Source organism: Triticum aestivum, chromosome 4B, assembly GCF_018294505.1.
Source record: "Triticum aestivum cultivar Chinese Spring chromosome 4B, IWGSC CS RefSeq v2.1, whole genome shotgun sequence".
NCBI lineage: Eukaryota > Viridiplantae > Streptophyta > Magnoliopsida > Poales > Poaceae > Triticum > Triticum aestivum.
The window spans coordinates 460,131,104-460,136,819 of NC_057804.1; positions in this window are offsets into that span (position 1 = coordinate 460,131,104).

Consider the following 5,716-nt stretch of genomic DNA (forward strand, 5'->3'; position numbering starts at 1 on the left):
CTGTATATAATTTAATTTAATTACAAAAGCAATTACATATTGCACAACGTTATGCCCAGAAATTATATCTGGTCAAAAAGTGAATATTAAATTTTCAATGCCTTTATTTTTCGCTGAAACTGGCATCTCCTTTTTGTTTTTTTTGGTAATATATACTTACCTCCATTCCCAAATATAAACATAATATGGAGTCCAAATTTTCTATTTTTGACACTATTCCCTAAAAAAGTGGTTGCATTGAAAGTTTTGTGCCAATAGCTTTGACGTGAAATTTGTTATTCATAACTGTATTCGAAAAAAGATTTTTAATTGAAGTTGTTTATTTGCTGCAAACTGCAAAAAATACAAGAAAAAACATTTTGAATATTAAAGAGCTTACATAATCCTCAATTGTTTCTTCATAAGCAATTCCCTTCAAAATATTGTTTACAGTCGCTAAAAAATCTCTTCGGTGAACACTAGTAAGTATTTACAATGGTTGCCAATGGCTAATCACCACTAATAATTGATTCATTTTGGGAACTGCAAAAAAATAATTGATGAATATGATGATTGGAGAATCGTGGGTATCCTCCAATTTGAAGAGGAGAGAGAAGGGGGGACACGCACGGGATGGAGTCTAGTACTACTAATGCATGGAGTCTGGTACTACTCATCTCGGTCGTAGATTGCTCAAATGGCATGCAAGTGCCTATGCACTGGTCCTACTAATGCATGATTATCACACATAAAACTCAATTAGTAATTGTACCCAACCAAATCTGGGGCCCCTCCGATCTGAAGGCCCTGTGCAGGCGCACACCCTGCACAGGCTTTTGGTACGGGCTTGATGTGGGAGGCAATATGGGTATCCAGATCTCGATGTTAGTTATTGGCCGGAGAGCTGTCTCGGTCATGTCTGCGTGATTCACGAACCCGTAGGGTCTACACACTTAAGGTTCGGTGACGCGAGGGTTGTAGAGATATTAGTATGCGGTAACCCGAAAGTTGTTCGGAGTCCCGGATGAGATCCCGGACGTCACGAGGAGTTCCGGAATGGTTCCGAGGTGAAGATTTATATATAGGAAGTCCAGCTTCGACCATCGGGAAAGTTTTGGGGGTCACCGATATTGTACCGGGACCACCGGAAGGGTCCCGGGGGTCCATCGGGTGGGGCCACCTATCTCGGAGGGCCCCATGGGCTGAAGTGGGAAGGGAACCAGCCCCTGGTGGGCTGGTGCGCCCCCCTTGGGCCTCCCCCTGCGCCTAGGGTTGGAAACCCTAGGGGTGGGGGGCACCCCACCTGACTTGGGGGACAAGTCCCCCCTTTGGCTGCCGCCCCCCCTTGAGATTGGATCTCTAGGGGGCCGGCGCCCCCCAGGGCCCCTATATAAAGAGGGGGGAGGGAGGGCTGCGCACCCTAGTCCCTGGCGCCTCCCTCTCCCCCCGCAACACCTCTCCCTCTCGCTGAGCTTGGCGAAGCCCTACCGAGATTCCCCGCTACTTCCACCACCACGTCATCGTGCTGCTGGATCTCCATCAACCTCTCCTTCCCCCTTGCTGGATCAAGAAGGAGGAGACGTCTTCCCAACCGTATGTGTGTTGAACGCGGAGGTGCCATCCGTTCGACACTAGGATCTTCGGTGATTTGGATCACGACGAGTACGATTCCATCAACCCCGTTCTCTTGAACGCTTCCGCTCGCGATCTACAAGTGTATGTAGATGCACTCCTCTCTCTCATTGCTAGATGACTCCATAGGTTGATCTTGGTGAAGCGTAGAAAAAGTTTATTTTCTGCAACGTTCCCCAACACCGACATGTCAACTCGGTGGGACCAATGTGGTTAGGGTTAGGGCATAACGTAATCTCGGTGAGACCGATTATACAAACTCGGTGGGACCGATTTTGGTAATAAGCTAACCAGAAAGTTGATCGGGCAAACTTGGTGGGACCTATTCGCTCATCTCGGTTAGACCGAAATGTTACGAAGAGGAACAGAGAGTTTGCATTGTACTCTCGGTAGGACCGATTACACAAACTCGGTGGGACCGACGTTGGTAATGGATACATACAGAGAGATTACAATCCCATCTCGGTGAGACCGAGATCCCTATCGGTGAGATCGAAAAGACTAGGGTTTGTGGCAGTGGCTATGACATCTGAACTCGGTGGCGCCGGATAGAAAGAATCGGTGGGGCCGAGTTTGACTTTTGGTTTGTGTCATTTGTGGATGTGAGAAAGTAGTTGAAGGCTTTGGAGCATATCACTAAGCATTTTGAGCAAGAACCTCATTAAGCAACACCTCATCCCCTCTTGATAGTATTGGCTTTTCCTATAGACTCAATGTGATCTTGGATCACTAAAATAGAAAATATAGAGTCTTGTGCTTTGAGTTTGAGCCAATCCTTTGTCCTTAGCTTCTTGAAGGGGTTCCACATCCTCTAGTCCATGCCACTCCATTGTTGAACTTATCTGAAATGTACTAGGTAAAGGTATTAGTCCAACAAGAGATATGTTGACATTAATTACCAAAATCACCCAGGGAGCACTTGTGCTTTCAGATACCATCAAGGTTGACATTATTACTGTGCAAGTCTTCGAAAAACCTGATTAAGTCATCCTTAACGAGGTGCTTGAAAACCTTGTAGAACTCATTGGTAAACCCGTCTGGTCCTGGGCTCCTATTATTTGGAGCTTTGTTGATAGGCTCAACAATCTCAGCCCAAGAGAAAGGGGATGCAAGCCCAGAAAGGTCCATAGGCGTGTACAAGGAGTTGAGCTGTGCTATTGGCAAAGAAGTAGCCGGCTGCCCCAAAACTGCAAAAAAATACTCAGTTGCAATGCTAAGCTTCTGTCCGTCTGGTAGTGCTCAACCCCGTTGTGGATGAGGACTTTAACCTTATTACGACGGGCTTGGCAGTTAGCCGTAGCGTGGAAGAACTTGCAATTTTCATCTCCTGAAACAGACCACCTCACTTTGACCCTGCAACGCCAAATCGCGGTTTGCCATAGGATCAACTGCTCTGCCTTGGTTGAAGCGACTTCCCTGAGGACAATTTCTAGACAAGACAGCTGCCTCCTCTCATGCACAGCGTTGAGGAAGCAAACAACATGTTTACTGTTATCAATAAGCACACGGAGACAAGTTTTGCATCGATTCCATTGTCGTAGGGTAGCCTGCAGCCTCCTCGTCTTAAAGTTAATGAGGGTAGCTGGGGAGGAGATGTGTCTGAGCCCTCTGTTCCAGCAACTTTTAATGATCTCTCTTGACTCTTCCATTTCCAACCAGTGGTTTCCCATGCGAAAGAGCTTGCTCTTGGGAGTGTCAGCAGAGAATTGAAGCAGGATCAGAGCATGATTCGAGGTAGTGGAAGGCGGGGAGGAGGCCGCAGTGTGCATGAAACTGAGACCCTGGGCAGCATTAACAAGAACATGATCTAGACGTACCAAAGTTGGTGAGTTGCGCTTGTTGGACCAAGTAAACAACTTGTTCTCAATAGGGATGTCGTCCAAGCCTTGCTCTCTGATCCAAAAATTGAAGTGTTCCATAGTAGTCCAACATAGCTGGCCCCTTGATTTCTCGTGTGAGAATCGGTACATGTTGAAGTCTCCCAAAACGTCCCATGGTGTGTCGAAGTCAACTGCCACTTCAGAAACTGCCTCAAAGAACGCAGACCGCTCGGTGCTCAGACAGGGTGCATACACAACACTGAGCAAGAACTGGCAGTTAGTTTCAGTAGAAACCAGCTTGACCGTGATGTGGTATCTGTGCGCAGCAACAACTTGCCCAGTAACACTTGAGGAATCCCACGCCACCAGAATTCCCCTAGAGGTGCCTTCATAAAGAGTAACAGCGTGATCCATGAACTTCATGGGGAGGAACAATCTCAACTTGAACAGAGTGAGTGATGCCAGCTTCGTCTCCTGCAAACAAACGATAGTAGGACAGCAAGAAGTTATGGTGTCACGGACGAGCGAACACTTGTCGTCCTCACCGAGGCCGTGGACATTCCAGCTTAGTATCTTCATAGAGAAACATTGAGCATGCAACCCGAGGGGAAGAGCGAGTAAAGCATATGCATGCTAGAAGAAACATGGAAAAGAAAGCAAACATGATAGCTTTTGATGGAAAGGAAACAGACTCGATACATATCAGTGCAGTACAGACTGATGCAGAAAACCACAACCACTACAAAGACAGCAGGCACACGACGACGACTCGGTTGCAAACCATGAACTAGATAAGAGGAAACACTAACAGACATAGATGATAGCAAGACGGTGGTGTCCAGCGGCGACCACTGCGTACAACTGACAGCGGGGAACTATGCATGGGGGGTGTCGAGGATGCGCACATAGGAGGCAGAGGAAGCGCTGATAGAAGGGGAGGCAGGCGCCTCGCCCAGAATAATAGAGTCCGCGCGGGTCCTGGCTTGGTCGAGGATGGCCGAGGCATTGAGGTCGCAACCTTGGGCGATCAGCTTGAGCTTGCTCCTGGTGAGGGGTGTCGGGGTCGCAAGCAAAGGCAGCTCCAGGAGGCCGGCCACAGCCGCCGCCTTGGCCCGTGCCTTGGGAATTCCTCATGACCAACATCTGTACCTATGAACATTGCTATTTCTTAATAAACGGGGAGATTCCTCGAAAGAAAAACTAGCCGTGTGAATTTTGCTCAATTACCCTCGATGAGAATTTTGCTCAATTACCATGTATGAGAATTTTGTACGGAATTCCTCAATTACCCTAGATGGGAAATTTGCTCCCAAAATAAAAACCAGGATGAGAACACATAGTTGGCACTGCAGAAATAAAAATGCATCTAGCAAATTCTAATTGCTGAATCATGCTGAGTAGTTCTTCCATTTTCATGTTTTTAGGTTTTTTTTCGGGATTCATGTTTTTAGTTGACCAGGCACGGTATAAGGCTACTAGCTCATATCAAAGCTTGTAACTAATCTCTCAAGAACCATCGTTTATATCATATATTCATATGGATGTTGTTCATTTAGGTTCCGAGTATCACGTCTCCTTCAGTCCTGGTCGAATATAGTCATGATGTTTGCACACCTGTTCTGCGGACGAACATAATTTTGACTTGTTGAGCCTTTTCCCCATTCTGACCACGCAAAGTGTCTACCACTTGAATCGTGCATTTCTTTTTTGTAGATTCCATCAAGACTTGTGAAAAGCGACGCCGTATTCATCGACACGTACCGTGGTAGGTTTTGTTCGTCAACTGTCAAGGTGAACCGACAGCGTTATACTAGGGCTATAGCCTATAAGTGGTGTACAAATCGTCAAAGCTTAAGCCTCACTGAGATCACTCTGAATGCTTAGAGAGATTCAAAAAAGAAGCTTGTTGTCCAAATTGCAGATTGTTAACTTAAACGAGTGTCGTGCTGATTCAGAGTCCAGTTTCCCTGCTGGAGTTTGACATGCTGCACAGAACATTGCTTTCGAAAATGGGTTTCACTTTGTGAAAGCCTCGTGCCGCTTTTGAAGTGTGATCACCGTGTCCATATGCTGCTCGCCTCGCCTGCAAGTGGTCACTCCCATTCACAACTTTGCTGCGATTTTCACGCAGCCTCCACTCAAAAAAGAGTTACTCCTCCTACTTTCTTTGGTGATAGGCTAGTGAAAACCTAATTGGGTCAGTGGAGTCACATACCTACTTGCTCATCTCATCTCATCTCAATGCAGCATGCAGTGGCGGAGACAGGGGGGGACCAGCAAGGGCC